At 38.6% G+C, this 24552-nt stretch overlaps 1 pseudogene; it reads right to left on the minus strand.

Moving 5' to 3' along the window:
* The window catches only part of LOC128652454 (uncharacterized), a 43660-nt pseudogene extending 19903 nt beyond the window's left edge, over positions 1 to 23757 (minus strand).
* Positions 23758 to 24552: the final 795 nt, after the last annotated feature.

Raw genomic sequence — 24552 nt, forward strand, 5'->3', positions numbered from 1 at the left:
ACTTAATAAAGGAATTATTTATTATGCCAAAAATATTATGCACAATGCATTATTAATAAAAAGTTTTTACAAATAATATTACACACGCAAACAGTGTTTTAAAATAAAAAGGAGAAAAACAGAATTGAATACTTTACTAGCTTCAAGATCTGCTCCAGGGGCTGGCATGAAAATGATGGCTCCTTACTTCTGTACAGCAGCTCCCCTTGTAAGAATGACAATCTTATTGTTAAAAAATAAGATTCTTAAACCTACTTTTCAGAGATCAGGTTGCTTAAACGCACCCTCCTGGGTGGGCTAAGAAACCCCCTTGTCTTTATGACCTTCAATAGACTAATTTCTTGCCTGAGATTATACAATCCAGTATAATTTCTGCTAGGTAAGAAATTTCTATATTTACATATGTAGAACCTTTTAGTTTTATTGGGAGAATCGGTTTGATATCAAATATGCCATAGGTTGTCATATTTACCTTCCTTTAGGTTATAACAGTTTTAACCCACATATGTACATAATATACCAATGTCCTGTCAGTGACCTGGTCAGTTTTTGTAATGAAGGGCCTTTTTTGCATCAGGCATTCTATTGACAGCTTAAGCCATAAACTTTATCCTGTGTATCTCTGTGACTAAGAGCTTCAGTGACTTTATGACCCAATGCATACACACTAACATTTGGTGGCTATTTAGGGGGTTCTGGCACTTCAAAGAAAATACAAACACAATTCTTCTTGAAAACAAATAACTGTTTTGAGTGCAAGCTACACAAAGTTAACTCCTTAGCAGCTGAATCCTGAGATATTTGTGACACTGCAGTGTAAAGAGCCAGTTATATCTGGGCACTGATATGGAGCCAGTGGTATTATAATAATAATATATATATATATATATATATATATATATATATATATATATATATATATGTATATATATATATATATATATATATATATATATATACTCCAAAAATAATATAACTCATTCAGTAACAATGTCCTCATGTGTCATCCACCTGGGTGTTAACAAAATTTATGAGCAAAAAAATAAAAAGTACTTGCTGGATTTTTAAATTCAAACAGACAATGGTTTATTTAAAATTTCCCCTTCTTCGGAACACAAAACAGTGGAAAAATAGTGCCTTAAATACGTTTAACAAACACTACCCCTGCTATAGAAACATACTGTGCAACGATGGTGGAACACAATGCTATGCTCTCCAAACAGTGGAATTATTGGCGCATGACCAGAAGTGTAACAGAAATGTCACAGAAGCTGTGCATCTATTTGTGAGTGCTCGTAAGTACCCAAGGCTGGGAGTTTTGCAGTGGCAGGGGATGTGTACCCAGTCCAGTTTGAGAGTGTAGTCCATTTCCGCATTTTGTATGTGTCTAGGGAAAATACAAGGGACCTGTGTCACCCTTGTTTGTACCTCAGTGTGTTTGGTTGAGGCATGCATTTGTTTACCTGTAGGTCAGGGACCCAGGGAGGAAAAGACCTTGAAGTGGTCCTGGGACTATAACCATTTGGCCAAAAACTGTAACTAACTCTTCCATTTTGCTTTTAACCCCTTTATGCCAGAGGACGTTCCAGGTACGTCATAGGAAATACTCCCCTTAACGACAATTGACGTACCTGGCATGTTCTCTGCTGTTTCAAGTGCTGGAAGCGATAACGATCGCTTCCAGCTGCTTACAAGGGATTGTAGTGATGCCTCAATATTGAGGCATCACTGCAATCCCCTATTTTACCTACCGATGCAGAGAGGGTCACTCTGTGGCCCTCTCTGCATCGGCCATTGATGATCACATATTCATTGGTGGGTGGGAGCAGCTTCTTGGAGTACGGTAAGCTGTATGTGGGTCTATGATGCATCCTGATTGGATATATCATTGTCGGGAGATGCGGCCATGGAGGCGGTTGCGGCCGGGGGGGGCGGGGGGCGTGTGCAAAATATATGCACTCAAGTTGAGAAAAGAAAAAAAAAAAAAAGACAATGCATTTGAAGGGGGGATCTCTGTTGTTTAGTAAAGGATCTGGTAGGGGGAGGGATGTAGATTACTGAGGGGGGCCAGCTACACTACAGAAAACAAATTTTTAATATTAAAAAGTAAAAAAAAAAACAATTTTTGGGGGCAAATTGGGTAATGGCAGACAGATGGCAGTACCCAAGATGGCGGCAAATAGGTAGAAGGGGAGGGTTAGAGAGATGCATGGGGGGGGATCAGGGAGGTTGTGGAGTAAGGGGGGACCCATCACTGCAGACTGTATGAAAAAATAAAAAATAAAAAGCTTTTTATTTCAGTACTGGCAGACTTTCTGCCAGTACTTAAGATGGCGGTGACAATTGTGAGGTGGGGGAGGGAAGAGAGCTGTTTGAGGGGGGTCAGGGGGGGATCAGGGGGTGGGATGTGTCAGGTGGGAGGCTGATCTCTACACTAAAGCTAAAAATTAACCCTACAAGCTCCCTAATTAACCCCTTCACTGCTGGGCATAATACACGTGTGGTGTGCAGCGGCATTTAGCGGCCTTCTAATTATCAAAAAGCAATGCCAAAGCCATATATGTCTGCTATTTCTGAACAAAGGGGATCCCAGAGAAGTATTTACAACCATTTATGCCATAATTGCATAAGTTGTTTGTAAATAATTTCAGTGAGAATCCTAAAGTGTGAAAAAATTTGTGAAAAAGTCAACAATTTTTTTTATTTGATCGCATTTGGCGGTGAAATGGTGGCATGAAATATACCAAAATGGGCCTAGATCAATACTTTGGGATGTCTTCTAAATAAAACTATACACATGTCAAGGGATATTCTTGGATTCCTGAAAGATATCAGTGTTCCAATGTAACTAGCGCTAATTTTGAAAAAAAGTGGTTTGGAAATAGCAAAAGTGCTACTTGTAGTTATTGCCCTATAACTTGCAAAAAAAGCAAAGAACATGTAAACATTGGGTATTTCTAAACTCAGGACAAAATTTAGAAACTATTTAGCACGGGTGTTTTTTGGTGGTTGTAGATGTGTAACAGATTTTGGGGGTCACAGTTAGAAAAAGTGTGTTTTTTTTCCATTTTTTCCTCATATTTTATATTTTTTAATGGTATCTTTAGAAAGTCCATTTAATGGCGAGAAAAACGGTATATAATATGTGTGGGTACAGTAAATGAGTAAGAGGAAAATTACAGCTAAACACAAACACTGCAGAAATGTAAAAACAGCCCTGGTCATTAACCCTTTAGTGACAGGGTGAAAGTGCCTACATTGGAACACCTGTTCTGATGTAGACAAATTGAAACTACGCGATCGTGCATACGATCGCGAGATTTCAATTATTGGATCGCATCTGGGGGGCGTCCCTACAACCCTAGGAACGCCCTCCAGACCGCGATCAAGTCCTAGAAGCACAGAAGGCTTCAGGACAGCCGTTTGTTATGACGTTCTATTCTGTCATAACGGCTTTAAAGCCCAGTGTAATTATGACGGAATAGAACTGCATAACGGCGTTAAAAGGTTAAGGGTAAAAAAATTGAAAAATGGTCCGGTCATTAAGGGGCTAATCTTGCTGTGTGCTTGCACACTGAAATCTCATCATCAGAATTTATTGTTGCAATTAAGTTTTTGAATATTAAACAGAATCTTTTTCAAAGAAATATTAAAATTGATAAAAAAAAATGTTAATTGTACATCTTGTTTCATTATTAATTATGAAATTAGTGAAAAAACTGCATTTAGGCAGTCATCATCAATATTTAATCAATTGGCTGCCATGTTTTACATTCCTTTATCTTTTGCTACCGTCTAAGGCCCAGATTACAAGTGGAGCACTACTAATGACTCAGGGTGTGATATCAATATTAAGGGCCCACGCTAAGAAAAGCTCCACTTTTAATCTAGGTAATAGTCTAAACCAACCTCCACAAAATCTTACACTTACTGAAATATTTATCTGATTCAAAGAAATCATGATTTTCTAGTAATGGTGTAAATTTGAATGTAGGCACTTTAAAGAAACAATAAAGTCAAAATTAAACTTTCATGATTCAGTTAAAAAATATTTCACTGTATTTCTATTGTGTAATGTGCTTTGTTCTCTTGGTATCTATTTATATCCTTTGTTGAAAAGCATACCTAAGTAGGCTCAGGAAAACTAGTGTACTCTTGGGAGTTAGCTGCAGATTTTTGCCTGCAGGCATATGCCTCTTCTCATTGGCCCACCTGATGTGTTCAGCTATGCCCCAGTAGTGTACTGCTGTTCCTTCAAGAAGGATACCAAGAGAATGAAGCACATTTGATCAAATAAGTAAAGTGAAAAGTTTAAAATTGTATGCTCTATCTGAGAAAACAAAAGTTCTGTTTCATGTCCCTTTAATTCAACTGGTATTGTTTCTAAGCTAATGAAACAATACCAGAAGGATGGAATACAGCATTGTATTCAATATTTTCTGAACTACAAACTCTACTGGATAAGAATGGGGACCAGAGTTATAATAAAGCACATAACCCCCCCCCCCCCTGCTTACAAAGTACACAGTTGGGCAGGGAAGCAGCACATCTCACAGTTTTACAACATGGTGCATTGTATAGAAGTAACTTGTCCGTTATCAGAGGCATAGTTATGTTTTATGTTGCTGTACTATAGAATGGGTGGGTCTGCAGGCTGTACAAGTATACTGTATATTGAGGATATGACAGCTTCTGCTTGATAAGTTAAATATTTGTTGAGTCAGGTTTAAAGACACATTCTATCCCCCCGTTCTTAATTTGTTTTATGATGTCTGTGATCACTGACAACTCCCATCATTATTAAACAGAGCTTCTGATTCACCAAACGCAAATGCAAATAATTTGTCAAATTGATGACAATTACAGCTGTGCTGCAGAACGCCAGGTGAAACTACCAGACTTTATCATTTTTAATTTCTTTCATTTTATCATGATATAGAAATTGTGATAGAATCTTACAGGATTGTACTTTGTTTACCTTAATTATAATTTCCCATATGATGAATGTTAACCACTTGACTGCCATTGAGAGTTGTACTGCATTGCATAGCAATCAGTCCCAGCCCTCTTTGGCAGCCAAGGGGTTAAAGGGCCTTAACTATACATGATGATGAGTTATGTTAATATCTTTCCATACCATAAGGATAGAGAGTTCCATTTTAGGAGAAAATGAATTGTAGGAAAACCCAAAGAGTTGATAATACTGCAGTAGTGCTGCTGAATGTGTAGGTTGCTCTGGTAACAACATCATTTTCTGTCATTATTACTGCAAAGTATTATTTTACCATCATAGAAACTGCAGTCTAACACTTAACTGCAGCCAAAAAATCCTACAGCCTCTTGGCAAAGCAACTTGTTGCTTATTACTGGCCGCCTGTCAATATACTATTCTGTCTCCTATGTTGTGTCATATTCCCCCACCCCTCTGCTGGTGCTTTTGTGACTCAGCCAGAGGTGACAAAAAAAGCCAGATGACAGTTTCCCTAGCAACATGTGAGAGCGGGTGGCATCTGCTAGCGTGCGCTCTCCTCTGTGCCTTTTTATCAAGAAATATGGCAGTGACCTTCCTCTATGAATAGGGATTTTACAGAAGGTAGACCAAGCAACGATTCTTAAGCCAAACACTTTGTAACAGCTTTGAAAAGCAATGTTTATATATTTATTAAGTAATATCTGTTATAAAAGCCCACTGCAGTTTATCTTCACATGGTTAACATGGGCATTCGTTGTAGGTGTGTGGCATAAACAACAATTAGGCACTTCTGCTTTTCCTCTGCTGGCCTAATTCCCTGCGTGCTTCCCGTCTGCCTCCTTCAAACAGCTACTGATCTTTAAAGCTGCTGCGTGTGTGTGTATTTTATTTCTGCGCATTCTTATCACAGTGTGCCCGTGAGATGCATGGTGGCATGTAATTAATTAACAGAGGGAGGGATAAGGAGAAAAAAAAATCACAAGATATTAGAAATACAGTCATTTAACTTCCCTTAGGCTGTGGCACTATGAATTCCCCAAACTTCTGCTGGATTATTTCTCTGCAGTAGCTGTAGAAAGAAATATAGAGAGAGGAATACAAAGACTGAAAATATATTAAGTGAGAAAAATGAGAAAAAAGAAAAAAAAATATTTTTTTTGGAGCGGGTTAGACAATACATGATTAAGTCTGGAAACTGAACATAAATTTACAATGTTTTGTTCCTTGTGCTGGCATTGTAAGGGTGACCTTGCTAGTGGCAGCATGTAATAATAAAAGTGACAGATTTAAAGGGTCAGTCCTAGGACCAAAGTGTACTAATCACAATAAGATGTTAAATGATACAGTCAATGCTGGCATCAAACTGTGCTAAATGCACTAACACATATTAGTTGCTGGCTGTATCCTTGAATCACAATGTACTGATAGTAGTGGTCTATATAAGGCATCAATAAAACTAAATAGTGGTTATAATAAGGCTTTCTTATCATGTACTTTTAAAAAAAAAAAAACATGATTATTTTTTTTTATTGTTGCTACATTGGCAAGGAGATCGTTTCTCACATCCAGCAGCAAGTTCAAGTGAGGTTATGCATTTTGGGTACAGACAACATAGAATAATACATGCACATAATAGGATTGATGGTGCTCAGGCAAAGCACATACTGAGAGTCTCTGAAATGAGAATTAACTAAGCTTAAGAATAACACATAATATTATTGTATTAGAATTGGTGGAAGGTTCACACTTGGATAAATATTAGTTTATCACACTTGTGATACTTGAAGGACCAATTCATACACAAATTACTGGTCAGTTTTCCTCAGTATGGCAAACAACTTATGTGAGTCAAATGTTTTAGCCTTTTTGTGCAACTCTACAGAACAGTGAACTAAGGGCTTATGATTTGCCCTCTAAAAGTAACAGGCAGCTACTAGGATTTAGCTTCATTAGTTGTACATCTGAAAATGAAAGAAAGTTGCTACTTAGGTTTTCACATAGGATTGTACTCATTAAGTGTATATATTCTATCATCAGTTTGGTCATTTCTAAAAGGGCAGGTCTACCATAAAATTCTAGGCAATTTTTTACACTGACATAGGGAGCATCTATGTATTTTGGGACAAACTGAACATTTATTAGGTTTTAGAATGTTCATTAAAGTTGTTTGTAAACAACACAATGAGCTAAAACAGATTGATTTCAAAGTTATTCATATCCAGCAGAAAAATGTATTAGGCATTGCTTGTTTTCAGATTTGTGAAAACAAGACAAGGAAGCCCAAACATGAGTGTACACATTATAAGAAGAAAGACAGACCAGAAATCACGAGTTCAGATCACAGCACAAAGAGCCAGATTACAAGTGGAGCACTTTCGTTAGCTCTAGGATCGTAAATGCAATAACAAGATTGCGGTGTTCTTTACTCTCAAATCCATATTATAAATATCACGCTATTTAAATTAGTTAGCTGATTGCAGTGGATATATGGCAGCATAGGGGTTAATAGCGACTTGCTGTGGGTATGTGGCAGCATAGGGGTTAATAGTTAGATACTTATGGTGGGTATGTGGTGGTTTAGAGACTAATAGATAGATACTTGCAGTGGGTATGTGGCAGTTTAGAGACTAATAGGATAGTACTTGCAGTGGGTATGTGGCGGTTTAGAGGTTAATAGTAGCGACTTTCAGTGGTTATGTGGCAGTTTAGATGTTTTTTAGTGTAGTCATGGGAGGTAGTGAGGCAGTGCAATGGGAGAGTAGGTTAAACGTGACGTGTATATATAGGTGTTCAGGGGGAGTTAGCGAGGCACGCTAGTGGGAGTATCCTGCATTTTGCTTTGGACACATCGACACAAGATTGATATGTTTAAAAGCAGCGAAGTGCAGGTTGCAAGGAGGGTAGCGACCATGTTAGTCTTGCCAGCTATTAGCTAGCAAGACAACATCCCCTGAGCTATTTAGAGTAGGTGTAATGAAACTTATGTCCACATGACAATATTTGAAGTGTGCCTACACAGAATCTAATTTTAGTTTCAGTCAATGCACTATTTGCACTGTGCAGGCCCACTTCGAATAGGGCCCTCCTTCTTCAGTAAAAGGCCCACTTGCAGGGATGTCTGCGATGTGGGTGGTGACGTCACGCAACCATTTACTTTTATAGGAGCAACATCGCTGCCCACGGCATCGCTCGGACATACCCCATTTTTTAAGAATATGTTTTGAATATCATGGCTTAGGTGCTATTGCATTGTCTTTTTATCATGCATTTTGGGTTTGGTCACGATTAAGGGTGTTTTATTCTACTTTTTTTCATGCTCCATTGAAGTATATGGGCGTATACGTTAACGCAGTCATGATATTCAAAGTTCTGCTTTTTGCACACAACCGCTTAGCAGTCGTACAAACACTTTTTACTATAAACTTGTAATGTTACCTGACACGCACAAAACACCTTCATCTAGCAGAGTTAACGTGCTCCACTCATACAGGCCCATTTATCAAACTCCGTACGGAGCTTGAAGGGCCGTGTTTCTGGCGAGTCTTCAGACTCACCAGAAACACAACTTATGAAGCAGCGGTCTAAAGACCACTGCTCCATAACCCTGTCCTCCTGCCTCCATAACCCTGTCCTCCTGCTCTGAGCAGGCGGACAGGAATCGCCAGAAATCAACCCGATCGAATACGATCGGGTTGATTGACACCTCCCTGCTGGCGGCCGCAAGTCAGCAGGGGGCGGCGTTGCACCAGCAGCTCTTGTGAGCTGCTGGTGCAATGTTAAATGTGGAGAGCGTATTGCTCTCCGCATTTAACAAGGTCTTGAGGACCTGATCCGCAGTGTCGATCAGGTCCGCAAGCCCTTTGATAAATTGGGGCCATAATGTAGTCCCATATGGGGAGTCCGAAAATGGGCATCAAACAACTCTTTTAAAAAATGCTATACAAGATTTTGCCATTGGTTTAAGGAGCATAGTGCAATCACTTTCCATCTTACTTGGTTTATACTGAAAACATACAAGCTGCTTTGGACTTTGGTTTTAAGGTAATCACGTCTTTGTCTCAGTACAAACATTCAAGGTTATTGGTAACTTTTTCAAACCAAGCACCACATAATGTCACAATATCTTCACCATGATATATCCAGTGTGATCAGATTTTCAAACTGATAAACTGGGGCAGCTTATCGGGTGCAGCTCTTTTTTTTGAGTGTGGTTGATTTTATGTTAGCCTATGCTCCCATAGCCTACAAGTCAGAGTAAACCCGCTTTTACTTTAGTAATGAAATACTTAAAACACTATAACTGCACTCTGTTTAGATGCAGAGACTTTCTCTGACCAACTTGCCCAGTGTCAGGGTGGCAATAATAACCTCACAAAGCGTAAAAGCAAAGACCATACAAAAAAAGAGTGACTTTCAGACACAAGTTAAATGCTCTCTCCACTCTCTCTTATGGACTGCTTTGCTTTGTCCTTCTCTGTTGTGCAAGTAACATTACTGCAAGTGAGGGAATAGAGCTATCCAGTCAATCAGAGAAATAGAATGCTCCTTAGTTTTGCTGGTAGGGACTGGAGGTAGATGTGACAGGTCAGTGTGGATGTTGTTCACTCCCTCAGCAGAGCTCCACACACTGGGTAGTGGACGGCCGGGGCATGTAAATAGCAATGGCCTGGGCGTGTGCGGTGCGGATGTTGGGATGATAATAATGTCACAGACACGTTAGTGCGGATGAAGATGCTGCACTGCCCTCAGCTGAGCTCCAATAGTACTGGGGCAGTTCATTAAGAACCAGGACTGTTCTGTTTAAATCAGGATGTCTGGTCACCCTGCCTATATCAAAACTTCTGTGATTTGATTGGCTGATCTTTGCCTACAGTAGCATTAATTAGCCAGCCAAGTAATACTGTATATTTTTGTTGTAAATATGTTACTCTGTGTCTTGTGTATGTAAACATGGTTTAGCCCAAATGATCTGTCTGTTACCACCTATTATTTAGATGATAGCACTTGTAAGATTACTGGAATCTCTACGTTATTATGCTCCTTTTAGATGAACATCCATCAGACTTACTGTATATATCCAAAATGTTTGCAAGGAAAAAGAGAGCAACGGATCTACCATTTACAAAGTCGCACATATTGATTTAAGTATTTATATTAGTAACATAATGTACAATGTTAGCACCATCAGTTATTCCCAGTTTAAGACTTGCAGTGTTTGAATACAAACACAAATGTAAGCTTTTAAGTACAATTATTTGTAAATGTTAAATACTATCTACTGAAATCAATTTCTTTAGTCTTACATATTTAATGACATAATCAGCATGACAAATGAGCTATTCTTAGCATAATATTTACCATACCATTTGCAATGCTTGATTAAAAAAAATTCTGTGACCTTTGAACTTGTGGATTGAGTATCTGTTGAGAATACAAACTGTATTTTCTTTTTTCTTTTCTTAAGCAACATTCTGTTTGTTGAGTATGCTTTGAATGTTGGTTATGCTTTTTGTTAATGGTGCATGTTTTTGTCAGTTTGTATTTCGCTAATGTTTCTTAAATTAGATGTATTGTAGGATAATTACTCCTCTGAGAGCTGCTTTGGTCATCCTGAAAAATAAGCATTGGGTCTGTGTCGTGTTTCCTATTGTCTTAAGCATAATAGCCCAAATTTTGCTCAAGAATGCATTTTATTTTTTTGTTAATGACCATCTGTTCAGGAAATATTCATCTTGGAAGCCAAACCCAGAGAGTATCAACTCCATGAGCATCCGTATAGATACATGATCAAAGATAAATTGATGTTGTGTATTACTTATATAATATGTGCAGACAGTTCTGCAGCATTAAACAGGTAATACAGTTTATTATGCCTGTATCTTTATTATGTAGTATGTCTACTTTTGTAGTTTACCAATAAAAAAAAAATATTTTTCATACATTTTACAGAATGTTTCCAGGTCTGCCCTAAGGAAAGGGAGAGAGGGGCACCCACCCAGGGCCCCATGTTTTGGATAGGACCACACAATATCAAGGGTGGTCAGGGACACCCCTAGCATTTGATGTTCCTAGTCAAGACAAATTTGTGGGATTCTGTCCCCTGTATAGCCCACCCTAAACCTATATAAAGAATAAAACTATATATTAAACTTCCTTATACCATAAGCGTTTCTTCATAAACTAAATACTGGATGCACATTGCACCTTCCCATACCCTTATCCCTGACATTGCAGGGGCTCCCAAAGGGTATGAGAAGGTGCAATTTACATCCTGTATTTAATTTATAAAGAAGTTCTCATAGTATCAGGAGGTTCATACAGGGGGCAGGTCATATAGGGGGAGGAGAATGAGGGCACTGGGCTATGGGTCCCCACAAATTTGTCTTGCCCAGGGCCTTGCAAATGCTAAGTGTTTCAATGAATGTTACTGATTTGATCTAATTCAAAGTGTTTTTTTATTAATATGTCCTTGGCAAGTAGTTTCTAAATAAGACCCCTTTTTATATTTACATGTATATTCCTTCTTTTCCATTGCGTGTATGTTGTCTATATTAAATTTATATTGCCTCGGAAGTGCTCGTGCATCACGCATGATAATCCTTACTGCTTGAGCAGTTAGTTCAAACTCATCCATTCTAATTTATCTTATATTCCTTTTAATTTTTATTAATTGAAATGAGTTTCATGGAGAAAGGTTGTTGAGATAGAAAATATGTTTTTTTCCCGCTCACCTAATGTAAACACTTTGGCCTCTAATTATCAAAGTCTGGCGGACCTGACCCGACAGTGGGGATCAGGTCCGCCAGACCCCGCTGAATACAGAGAGCAATATGCTCTCCGTATTCAGCATTGCACCAGCAGCTCACAAGAGCTGCTGGTGCAACGCCGTCCCCTGCAGAATCGCGGCCGCCAGCATGTGGGTGCCAATCAACCTGATCGTACTCGATCGGGTTGAATTGCGGCGATGTCTGTCCGCCTGCTCAGAGCAGGCGGACAGTGTTATGGAGCAGCGGTCTTTAGTGCCTCTCTGTGTTGTAGCAGTAATTTGAGTTCTGCAGTTGTGATCACATGACCGGCTTTACTTCATAACTTTTCTGTGGAAAAAGTTGTTTTTCTCCATTTCTGGGTGATCCGGTCTTAATTTGTAGCAGAAAGGCACCTTAGTAATTGAGGTGTGGGGTTTGCCTGAGGGGTATTTTAGAAGTTTATTTGATGTTTATTAAATGTTTTTTCTTAACTTTTCTCACGTAATTTTAGCTGGGGATTTATCCTAATTTGGGATAAAATTTAAAGTGTATATTTTCCTTGGCTTATTTTAATTGAATATTAAAATCTTTGAACTGTATCTGTACAAGTTTATTTACTGTTTCACAACATGTCTGATATGGAGCAAGAGCCTGCTCTCATGAATTCATGCTTATTATGTTTAGATGCACAAATTGCAGCTCCTATGTTCTTTATGTGTCAAGAAAACCTTGCAAAATAAAGGTTACATTTTTGAGCCTAATGTCTCTCAGCATGATGCTGTTAAAATAATACCTCAGCTTTCTCCTGCTACATCCCAAGCCTCAATGTCGTCACATGCAGTGACCTGCGGTTCCTCTATAACTCCTAGTGGAGTTTATTTAAAAGCAGAAATTGCTGCCCAGGTATCTTCAGAGGTATCTGCAGCATTAGCTGCCATTGCCAGATTACAGGAAAAACGCAAGAGGAAATCTAGAAATTCAAAAAGTAAGGTGCATGTCCTTAGTTCTGCTTCCCAAGTTGCCCTTTCTCATAAGTCTGATGAGGAAGATACATCGGGACTTTCTGATAATTCCTTCTTCTGAGACTGAGGTGGTATCCTTCAAATTTAAGCTTGAACATCTTTGTGTATTGTTAAAGAAGGTTTTTGTCATTGTCACTCCTAAGAAATCTAGTAAACTTAATAGTTTCTTTGATTAACTTTCCATTTTGGAGGTTTTTCCTGTGCCGGGCAATGTTAGGGAGAATATCTCACAGGAATGGGAGAAACCAGGGTTGTCTTTTTCCCCGTCTCCCATTTTTAAGAAATTTTTTCATGTTGAGGACTCCATTAAAGACTCTTTGTATACTGTACCCAAAGTTGAAGGGGCCATTTCCACTCTGGCTAAGAGAACCACTATTCCAATTGAGGATAGCTGCTCTTTTAAGGATCCGATGGACAAGAAGCTGGAGGCTTATTTGAAAAAGATTTATGTTCATCAAGGTCTCCAATGGCAACCTGCGGTGTGTATTATCACCGTGCCTAGTGCGGCATCTTATTGGTTTGATGCCTTGTCTGATTCTCTTAAAGTAGAGACTTCCTTGGATTAAATTCAAGATAGGATTAAAGTTCTTAAATTGGCCAATTCCTTTTTTGCAGATGCCATTTTACAGGTTGTTAGACTAGGAGCTAAAACGTCTCTTTTCGCTGTCCTAGCCCACAGGGCATTATGTTTGAAATCCTGGTCTGCGGACATTTCCTTTAAAGTCAAACTTCTGGTGATTTCTTATAAGGGCAAAAACTTGTTTGGACCCGGTTTGGCAGAAATTATCTCTGATATTATGGGTGGAAAAGGGTCTTTTCTACCTCAAGATAAGGATAGGCCTAAAGGATGTCAGAGTAATTTTCATTCCTTTTGTAACTTCAGAGGAAAGCCTTCCTCTTCTTCTTCCAGGCAGGAAGAATCCAAGTCTTCTTGGAAACCCAATCAGTCTTGGAACAAGGGGAAACAATCAAAGAAACCCGCAGCTGATTCCAAATCAGCATGAAGGGTTTGCCCCAATCCAGGATCGGATCAGGTGGGGGGCAGACTTTCTCAGTTCTCTCAAGCCTGGATACGAGATGTCCCAGATCCGTGGACTGTGGACATAGTATCCCAGGGTTACAAATTGGAATTCAAGACTTTTCCTACCAGAGGCAGATTCCATATCTCAAGATTATCTGCAGACCAGATAAAGAGAGAGGTGTTCTTAAAATGTATACAGCATCTTTCCTCCCTGGGAGTGATAGTTCCAGTTCAGTGCAGGAACAGGGTCTCGGGTTCTACTCCAACCTATTTGTGGTTCCCAAAAAAGAGGGAACTTTCCGTCCCATTCTAGACTTGAAGTGTCTAAATAAGTTTATCAAAGTTCCATCCTTCAAGATGGAGACTATACGCTCCATTCTTCCTTTAGTACAAGAGGGTTAGTTCATGACAACCATAGACCTAAAGGATGCGTATCTTCATGTTCCTATTCACAGGGACCATCACAGATTCCTGAGATTTGCCTTTCTGGACAAACATTTCCAGTTTGTGGCCCTTCCATTTGGTCTAGCCATGGCTCCCAGAATTTTGTCAAAGGTTCTAGGGGCTCTTTTGGCAGTGATCCGTTCTCATGGAATTGCTGTGGCACCCTACCGGGATGACATATTGGTTCAAGGGGCCATCTTTTCAACAAGCAAAATCTCACACAGAGATATTGTCTTTTCTTCGTTCCCACGGATGAAATGTGAATCTGGAAAAAAGCTCCCTTTCCCCTGCTTCAAGAGTAGTATTCTTAGGGACCATAATAGATTCTCTATTGATGAAGATTTTTCTTTAGGCTACTGCTCATCCTTCACTGGCTCAATGTATGGAGGTAATCTGTCTGATGGTGGCTTCCATGGACATCATTCCTTTTTCTCAAATCCATTAGAGAGCTCTCCAGTTGTGCATGCTCAGACAATGGAATGGCAACTATGCGGATCTATCTCAGAGAATAGAGTTAGATCAGTCATCAAGGGACTGTCTCCCATGGGGGATTTCCCAGGAACATCTGCCTCAGGGCACATGCTTTCAGAGACCTTCCTGGGTGATCGTGACCACGGACACCAGCCTGCTGGGATGGGGAACAGTCTGGAACTCGTTAAAAGCTCAGGGACTTTGGACTCAGGAGGAGTCTGTTCTTCCCATCAACATTTTGGAGTTGAAGGTGATTTACAATGCTCTATTGGCTTGGCCTCAGTTGTCCTCAGCCCAGTTTATCAAGTTCCAGTCAGACAACATAACCTCTGTGGCTTACATCAATCACCAGGGAGGAACTTGGAGTTCCTTAGCCATGAAGGAGGTTACTCTGATTCTTCAGTGGGCAGAGACCCACAATTGCTGTCTATCTGCCATGCACATTCCATGAGTAGACAACTGGGAAGCGGATTTCCTGAGCAGACAGACTTCTCATCCCGGGGAGTGGGAACTCCATCCGTAGATGTTTTCCAGCTTAGTCCTCAAATGGGGGGTGTCAGAGTTAGATCTGATAGTGTCCCATCAGAAAGCCAAGCTTCCAAGGTATGGTTCAAGGTCAAAAGATCCGCAGGCCGTTCTGATAGATGGTGGTTCCTTGGGTTTTCAGATTGGCATACCTGTTTCCTCCATTTTCTCTCCTTCCACTAGTCATTGCTGGTATCAAACAGGAGAGGGCATCAGTGATTCTAATAGCCCCTGCGTGGCCTTGCAGGATTTGGCTAGCAGACCTAGTGGAGATGTCATTTCTCCCACCTTGGAGACTACCTCTGAGGAAGGACCTCCTGATTCAGGGTCCCTTCCTTCATGCAAATCTTGTTTCTCTGAAGCTGACTGCGTGGTGATTTGAATGCTTAATTCTGTCTAAGCGTGGTTTTTCTGAGTCGGTCATTGAGACCATGATTCAGGCTCGCAAACCTGTTACTAGAAAAATTTACCGTATAATATGGCGTGAATATCTTTATTGGTGTGAATCTAAATGCTACTCTTGGAGTAGAATTAGAATTCCTAGAATTCTGCTTTATCTGTTTTATTACATAAAAGTTTGGCGGATGTGTCAGATGTGCAATCTTTTTGTCAAGCCTTGGTAAAAATGAGGCCTGTCTTTAAGTCTGTTGCTAATCCTTGGAGCCTTAACCTTGTTCTTAAAGTTTTACAGCTGGCTCTGTTTGAGCCGTTGCATTCCATAGACATTAAGTTGTTATCTTGGAAGGTATTGTTTCTTGTTGCTATCTCTTCTGCTTGAAGAGTCTCGGAACTCTCAGCTCTGCAGTGTGATTTCCCTTATATTATTTTGCATGCTGATAAGATGGTTCTTCATACTAAGTTAGGTTTACTTCTTAAGGTTGTTTCTAATTAGAGCTGTGGAATCTGTTGGTGCTCTACTAATAACAGATAATAATAATAATAATAATAATAATAATAATAATAATAATAATAATAATAGAAATATCAATCAGGAAATTGTTGTTCTCTCTGTGTGTCCTAATCCTTCTTCTTCCAAAGAACACAATTTGGATGTTGTACGTGCTCTTAAATTCTACTTACAGGCGACTAAGGATTTTTGCCAGTCCTCTGCCCTCTTTGTCTGTTTCTCTGGAAAAACGTAAAGGTCAGAAAGCTACTGCTACTGCTCTTTCTTTTTGGTTACGAAGTATAATTCGTTTGGCTTTATGAGACAGCTGGACAGCAGCCTCCTGAGAGAATTACGGTTTCCTCTTCTTGGGCTTTAAAAAATGAAGCTTCTGTGGAACAGATTTGCAAGGCTGCAATTTGGTCTTCTCTACATACTTTTTCAAAATTTTCTAAATTTTATACTTTTGCCTCGGCTGAGGCTTCTTTTGGGAGAAAGGTTCTTCAAGCGGTGGTGCCTTCTGTTTAGGACTGCCTGTCTTGTCCCTCCCTATTTATCCGTGTCCTCTAGCTTGGGTATTGGTTCCCAACTGTAATAACTCAAGCTGTGGACTCACCATATCTTAGGAAAGAAAAACAAAATGTATGCTTTTACCTGATAAATGTATTCCTTTCCGTAAATGGTGAGTCCATGGCCCCACCCTTTATTTTAAGACAGTTGTTCTTTTGACTATAACCTCCGGCACCTCTATCTACACCTTGTGTTACTCCTTTTCCTCCATTTCCCTTCAATTGAATGACTGGGGGTTGTGGGTAAGGGAGTGATACTTAGCAGTTTAATTGTGGTGCTCTTTGTCTCCTCCTGCTGGCCAGGAGAGATATTCCCAACAGTAATTACTCAAGCCGTGGACTCACCATATCCAGAAATAATTTTTTTTATCAGGAGAGCATACATTTTGTTTTTTATTTACGTTTCAGATCTGATTGTGTCTAAGGAGTCTGTCTGGGTAAACTGATTGTGTTCCTGTGTGATTATGTTAACTAGACTGCCCAAAATCAGATTGTCTAAGTAAACTTTCTTCCCTAGTTAATTAACTTGATTTGTTAATCTGTTTTACCTGTGAATAGACAATTGTTAGAGGTTTCATGTATTGTTCAAGTGTTTGCTTAACTGTTTAACAAATTCCCTCTGTATGCTGAAGCTCTGTGACTCTGGAATGTCAGGGTGCATAAATTTGTGTGCTGCTTTTAAATTAAGTGTTTATTTTGTGTTCAGACCCCTGAGTGTTACCTCAGTTCTGTTCAGCTCTATAACTTTAGACTGCAATCAAAGGGAGATACCAGGAGCTATTGCTCTGGATAAAGGGATGTCCAGGACAAGGTAAGTGTTCTCATGGAGATACTCATTCGGGGTACTGGGCGGTCCGTCACATTTGGTGGCAAGCGCTGGGATTGATTTCTTGTCCTGCTGACAGAGGAGGAGTGGCACTGTCACCCGCAGCTATGGAAGCGGAGCTCCTATGGCAAATGCAGCAAGTTCTGATCCACCTTAAAAAACCTGTTTCTGCACAGGACAAGCTAGGTTGGAGGGATGTGCTGCCTAGCTATCGGTCCCTAAGTAGCACTACAAAGATGTGTCAATGGCAGCCAGTGAAGGTTCGCAGCTAGACGAATATGGATAATGCGGAGGTAAAATTCCACAGCATAGTACGGAGAAGGTTGTCAATCTATGGAGCAAACTCATCCGAAGCAGCAGTCTGGGTAATGTACGCCGAGGTGGTGAAGCAGATCACCAGGTATCTGAATATTCGGACAGCTGAGATGCTGGGATCAGATACCCCTAAGTGGGAAGTTCCGATATGGGACTTCGAGCTGCAGAGGGACCGTAGGAGCATGCAGCGATCCCAGTGGAGGAGCTGGCATTGGTACCGAGAGATGTTGGCCTCTCTCCGCAAGCAATGGGAGATTCCTATCCAGTACAAGTGGATGGGACTACAGTCTCCACTTGTATTCTCCAGGGATGCTGGGCAGTTGGCCCAGATCCACAACAGCATGTTGGAGTGAGCCCAGCCACCCCGTCTTCTCTCCAGTGACTGAAAGGACTCCAGGGAGAAGCGACATTGGGCACTTCCCCCAGCAGCGAGTGTGTTCTATGAGAGAGGCAGAGGTCGCCGGGTGAGTGATGCTCTGTTTAGGACAATTTGTTTGGGGTACTGTGTGGATACGGGCAGGCATCGGGGGAAATGGATCTACAGACTAAGTTCAAAGTCATCCAGTCTGGGTGCTCCTCCTGTATTAGTCTCCTTCCAAAGGGGGAGATATGTGATGTAAGTAACTTTAGACTGCAGTCAAAGGGAGATACCAGGAGCTATTGCTCTGGATAAAGGGATGTTGAGGACAAGGGAAGTGTTCTGACAGGGGTACTCATTCGGGGTACCAGGCGGTCCATCACAGAGAGCAAAACTATGTTTAATCTAATATACAGTACATAGTAATTGAACATGATCAGCCAGCACAACAATGGGTTTATTTTAAAAAATAAATCAAATTAAGTTGTACATTGTACTATTTTTTTACAAAGCAAAATCTATTCTTTAATTTATATTCAGCTTTTCCAGTGTAACGCGCTTCCTTTTGTGCATACTAGATTATATTTGGCAACTACATAAGTAAATTAACACATTCTCGCTCAAATTAGCATGCAGAGTCAGTCAAATCAGCATAATGGCTGGCACAGGCCATAGCCAGTTTTAAATGAGCTTATCTTATATTTGAGTCTTTGTTTAATCTGTTTGTGCTACAACACTATCTAAATATTTTTTATTATGTTATACACAATTTTTTATTGCCTTGCAGCAAAGATAGCATTTATAAAATGTGTTACTGCTTATATTCCATTTTTTTTCTTGAGTTTCAGTGTGAATGCTGTAAAGTCAAAATAAGCTGGGTGTCACGCTAAATTCCACAAAAAAAAAAAAATTTGTGTGTCAGTTGTGTTCTGACACATTTTTACAGAGACATAAAACCCAAATGTTTTTTTCAAGATGTAGATTGATCTTACAAATTAAAAAAAAAAATCCTGATTTAATACTGTTATTAAATTTTCTTAATTCTATTTGTATCCTTTGTTAAGGGAACAGCAATTTACTACTTTGAGAAAGCCAATGACAAGAGGCATATATATGTGGCCACCAATCAGCAACTATCTCCCAGTAGCGCATTGCTGCACCTCAGTCTACCTAGGTATACACGTTAACAAAGAATACAAAGAGAATAAAGCATATTTAATAATAGAAAAAAACTGGATAGTTGTTTAAAATTGCATGTTCTATCTTAGGGTTCTTCAAACTTTTTCCCCAAGGCCCAGTGCAGTGATACCACATACGATCGAAATTTAAAATTATATATCCAAGCGCCAACAAAAGAGGCAGGGTCTTAGCTAAAATTAATTACTTATCACTATTTATTACAATGTTCATTCCATTTCTGGAAGAAAGTACATAAATTAAAAAGCAATGAAAATCAGTGACTGTTACAGTTTACTATTTCCAATTTTCTACCTTGGAGTCTCCAAGTGAATACAATTATTAAGTTATAACACTTATTATGGAATCTCCAATCTTATAAAATATAAGAATTCAAGTCGAGTATCACATATAAGTCAATATGAACCTTTCATTCCCTCATGGATCCATGTTCACAATCTAAAATAAGCTCACAGTAAAAAATGGAAATTGGGCTTTCACCTGTTTCCTTATTAAAATATATAGGATTTTAAGCTCACCCGCTAATGTGATAGCAGGGATTCTTAATACCCTAGATTTTGTCTATTGCTGGCAGTCTCTATTAAAAGGCTGACAACCACTAAGACATCGGCTTATCTCTTATAGTTTGCACAATAACATACACTCCTAATATCTGAGCGAGTGCCGCTATATCACAGCAGCTATCGCTATTTAATTTTCGTTACTTCTGGATATATATGTAACCGAAGCCTAAGAGCCTAAGCACAGTATCTATGCTGCTGACAGATACACTAGTGTTTCCAGCGGGTGGCTACTATTCAAATCGCCGTGATACAGGTAGTGACTGAATAACTATACAAAATTAACCCAGTGCATTCAAATTTTAAAATCAACAAAATGAACAAAATTAGTGCTAACCTCTAAAACTTTGTGTCAAACTTTACAAAAGAATATGTGAATAAGGTGATTTCTTGTGATTACTCACTCCTTTAAACATGTGTTTAACATTCAAAATTGCAAATCTTATAACTTTAAAATACGCAAATCTTATAGCTCTGAAAACGCTATTTCTGTGAAAGAATCTGTTATCAATACAATCCAAGTGGTATTAAATATAATGATACCGTGAAAAGGTTAATATAAAACCGTTAATAATAAAATCCTAAAAAGTCTATATACAGTGTCTCTTCAGTATTTAGTGCGGCTAACCATATTGCCTTGAAATTTCAAATAAAACCAATGTCAAATGATTAGACCTTAGTCTTCAATAACTTCGGTATGTCCCCAGATGATGTTAATTCCCCGGACCAGTGGAGTTGCCAATCCTCCTTTTCAGTTTGTTTATGTGTGTGTCTGTAATGGTGTGCGGCTCAGTTTCTTAGCTTCCCAGGTGTTTATAACGCTGCACGACTGATCCCTCTGTTAAAACAGATAAAAACAATAGTGTAGATTGCAAATATCAGTCCTAATGTAAGAAATACACTCACCAGCCAACGCGTTTCGGTCGTAAATCGACCTTTCTCAAGACTGGTTTTTGGTCACAAACAAAGGTGTTCTTATACCTCTTTCATCCTGACCTTAATTTTGGTCCCGGAAGTGTTTGTCATAATCCCTTCGGTTTTTATTAAATGTTTTGTTTGTCGCTTTGTCTATAATCGACTCTTTCTTAGCTTCTATTACTCTCTACATTTTCCTTTATTTGTTCTGATTATTTATTTTCATGTTTTACTGTATTGAGGTCTTTGGTTTCTTGTTTTACTGTCTCGTTTTTTGGTCTTTTCTATTGGCTAGTCAGAGTTCCTTTTGTGTTACGTAATTGGCCAGTTTCTGTGGGTGTGTGGTTTTCAATACTCCCTATTGGTTGTAGCTTATAGCTTCAGTTGGTGATATTAAGCCTTTCAAATATTTTATTAGTTTATCGATCGCTTCTTACTCTTTTATTTTCTTTTGATTTGTGTAATCCTAATATTTATCTTTAATTAAAGTATCCCAATTTCTAATATTTTAGAACTTTATAATTCGTCAAATTCTGGGTGTGTAGGGTTTTTGATCATCCCCATTGGTTGTGGTATCATGCTTATGTTGGAGGTGTGCATTTTATCTCTTTTCTTATTGGAATAGCCTACTTAAGGATCTTATCTGAGTTTTCAAAACCCCTTTAGACTAGTGTCGTTATTTTTCAGCAGGTATATTAATACCCTTATACATACATTCTCATTAGGATTTTAATCACCGCTTTTTCTTGCAGGCTTTCCTTTCTCTACCTCACTATGATTCTTATATTCGAACGCTTCTCTCTTTGTTTTTAATGTATGACAGATATCAATTTTATACATATATAAATGTGAAAACTGGATTGTACTTCACTTTTCTATTAGAGATTCAGTGAGTGGCAATCCTATATTTGCTTGTATGTCTAAGCAAATCTTACTCTGCTTTACTTAGTTAATACTTATACACTTTCTGTATTATTAACTCCTTCTATATCGCCCTCCTTTGATCTTCATTAGTGTCATTCTATTCTTCGTTGTTCCTAACTTATCTTATTTGTTTGTTACAGCGTTTTCCAAATCTAATTCCCTTTTTCCTAATATTTTCTTACTTTGTGTTATACAATGTGATATAATATATGTTATATATTTTCTCATGGTGGTTTCTCAGGGGCCCGGAAACAATTCCCATTATCTTGGTAAATTAAATTGTATGGTTTTCCATTTCTGGAGGAATAAGAATTGTTGGTTTATCATAAGTGTAGAGTACAAAAATGAAAAGAATTTTTAAAATGAAAAGAATTTTTAAAATATATATATAGAGAAAATATATATATATATAACAATGGACTTCTAGTGAAAATCCACTTTGCACAGCTTTTGTTTTCATTTTTCTGTGCAATTTCCACTATTCAGTTGTTGTTATTTTACAAACCATAAATGTGTTCAGTCTTATGTTTTTTATAAAGACTAAACAGGGCCACTAATTTTCATAGAGGGACCATATTTTATGAGGGGTTCTTTCTTAAAGTTCTTATATATCATGTTTATATATCATGTTTAGATATTATACTGTATGCCTTAAACGGACTACTGGGATTAAATCATATTCTTCTAATTTCAGAATCGTCTTGTAGTTGTTTTGTTTTCAATTGTTATTAAAGATAAATTACTTTTTTGAAAAAATCAAAAAGAATTTTTGGAATAACATTTTCCATGTAATGTATAGGTCAGATCTTATCTTATGGAGACATTCCTTTTTATTTTATTTAAAGAAGAGTTTGTTGGTTTGAAAGATGAGGGTTCCTTTTGTTCCAATTTTCTGGATGTCTTTCCTGTATGGGTATCTGCATTTTGGGTTTCTTCAGTGAAGGTTTCTTGTGGATGTCTTTCCTGTATGGGTATCTGCATTTTGGGTTTCCTCAGTGAAGGTTTTAAGATCATGTTTTTTTTCACCTTTTTTCAAGAATTATAGACCATTAACATTTTACATTTAGGGTTTGTTAATGATGTTAAATCAATTTTCTTTTTCACAGAGGTTATTATGTTGTTACATTTAGAATTTGTGTGTTTTAGGTTAGATTCCAAAGATGGGACAAGTCCTCTTTATTGTTTAACCCTCTTGGGTATAGGCAGTCCATATGGAAGATCCATTTCGATTCTTCTATCAGAAGTCTTCTTTCGTGATCACCTCCTCTCCAATTTTTGTGAACCTTTTTTATTCCTATATATTTCAAAGATTTTACTTCTCCATGGTGTTTTTCAAAGAAATGGTTATATAGGGGGGTTTCTTTGCTTAGCTTCTCAATACAGAGAAGGTGTTCAAGTATTCGGTCCTTCAACTGTCTGGACGTCTGTCCAACATATTGTAATCCACATGGACATTGGAGTAGATAAATGACATTCCTATCGTGGCATCGGATCAGTTCTTCTATTTTATATTTTTGTGTGTTGTGATTGGATTGGAATTCGGTAGTTTTTATTCCACTTTTACATGCTTTACATGTATGACATGGAAAAAATCCTTTCACCATCTTCCCAAACGGGTCCTTAATTGTTGGCAATTTCTTCTTTTGCGTGCTAGGTGCCAATCTATTTTTTAAATTGTTGGCCCTTCGGTATACAAAAATTGGTTTTTCTGGGAGTTTTTCTCCTAAGATGTCATCGTCTTTCAATATACTCCAATGTTTCCTGTAGATGTCTTCAATTATTCGGCAGTTTTGACTGTATTCTGTTATTAGTGGAACCTTTACCATATTTTCATCATTTGTTGTCAACCTTTCTTTGTATTTAGTGAGGTTTCTTCTTTCCACTGTTCTTACTTCTTCTATTCTTTGATCTAATACTTCTTCGTTGTAACCTCTGTCTAGAAACTTGGCCTTAATAGTCTGGGCTTGTTCCTCCCATTTCAAGGGATCGGAACAGTTCTTTTTCATCCTAAGGAGTTGCCCTTTTGGGATGTTCCTTTTCCAGTTGTTATGGTGACAGCTTTTTTAGTGGACATAATTGTTACTGTCCACCTTCTTGAAGAATGTAGATGTCTCTATCTTCCCTTCCTTCACTTCTATGTTTAAATCCAGATATGTCAATGTTGTTTGACTCCATTCATACGTAAAATGTAGATTAACATCATTCTTATTCATGATGCTGATAGTGTATTCCAGATCTTCTTGTGACCCTCTCCATATTAATATGATGTCATCAATATATCGGCGGTAGAGAACCAAGTCCGCGCCCGCCGGACAGGATTCCCAGAATATCTCTTCCCATTTAGCCATATAGAGATTGGCATAGCTGGGCGCGAACCTGGTTCCCATCGCCGTACCACAAACTTGTCTATAGAACTTGCCATTGTTACAAAAGTAATTGTGATTCAATATATAGTGGATACTATCCAAAATAAAATCACATTGATTAGATGGAATTTCTGTGTCCTTCTATAAATAGAATTTTACAGCCTTCAACCCCTCATTATGGGGTATGCTGGTATACAGCGTGGTGACATCACACGTTACCAGGATGAAATTACTTTCCCATTTTAGATCTTCAAGAAGATTGATTATTTGAGTAGAGTCCCTTAAGTAGGAAGGGCGCTCTTTAACATGCCGTTGTAGATGTCTGTCCACATATTCAGACAGATTACTACTTAAGGAACCAATCCCTGATATTATTGGTCTTCCGGATGGCTTGTTTAGATTTTTGTGAATCTTTGGAAGATGGTATATGATTGG

The sequence above is a fragment of the Bombina bombina genome, chromosome 3 (assembly GCF_027579735.1).
Source record: "Bombina bombina isolate aBomBom1 chromosome 3, aBomBom1.pri, whole genome shotgun sequence".
In the NCBI taxonomy this organism is placed as follows: domain Eukaryota; kingdom Metazoa; phylum Chordata; class Amphibia; order Anura; family Bombinatoridae; genus Bombina; species Bombina bombina.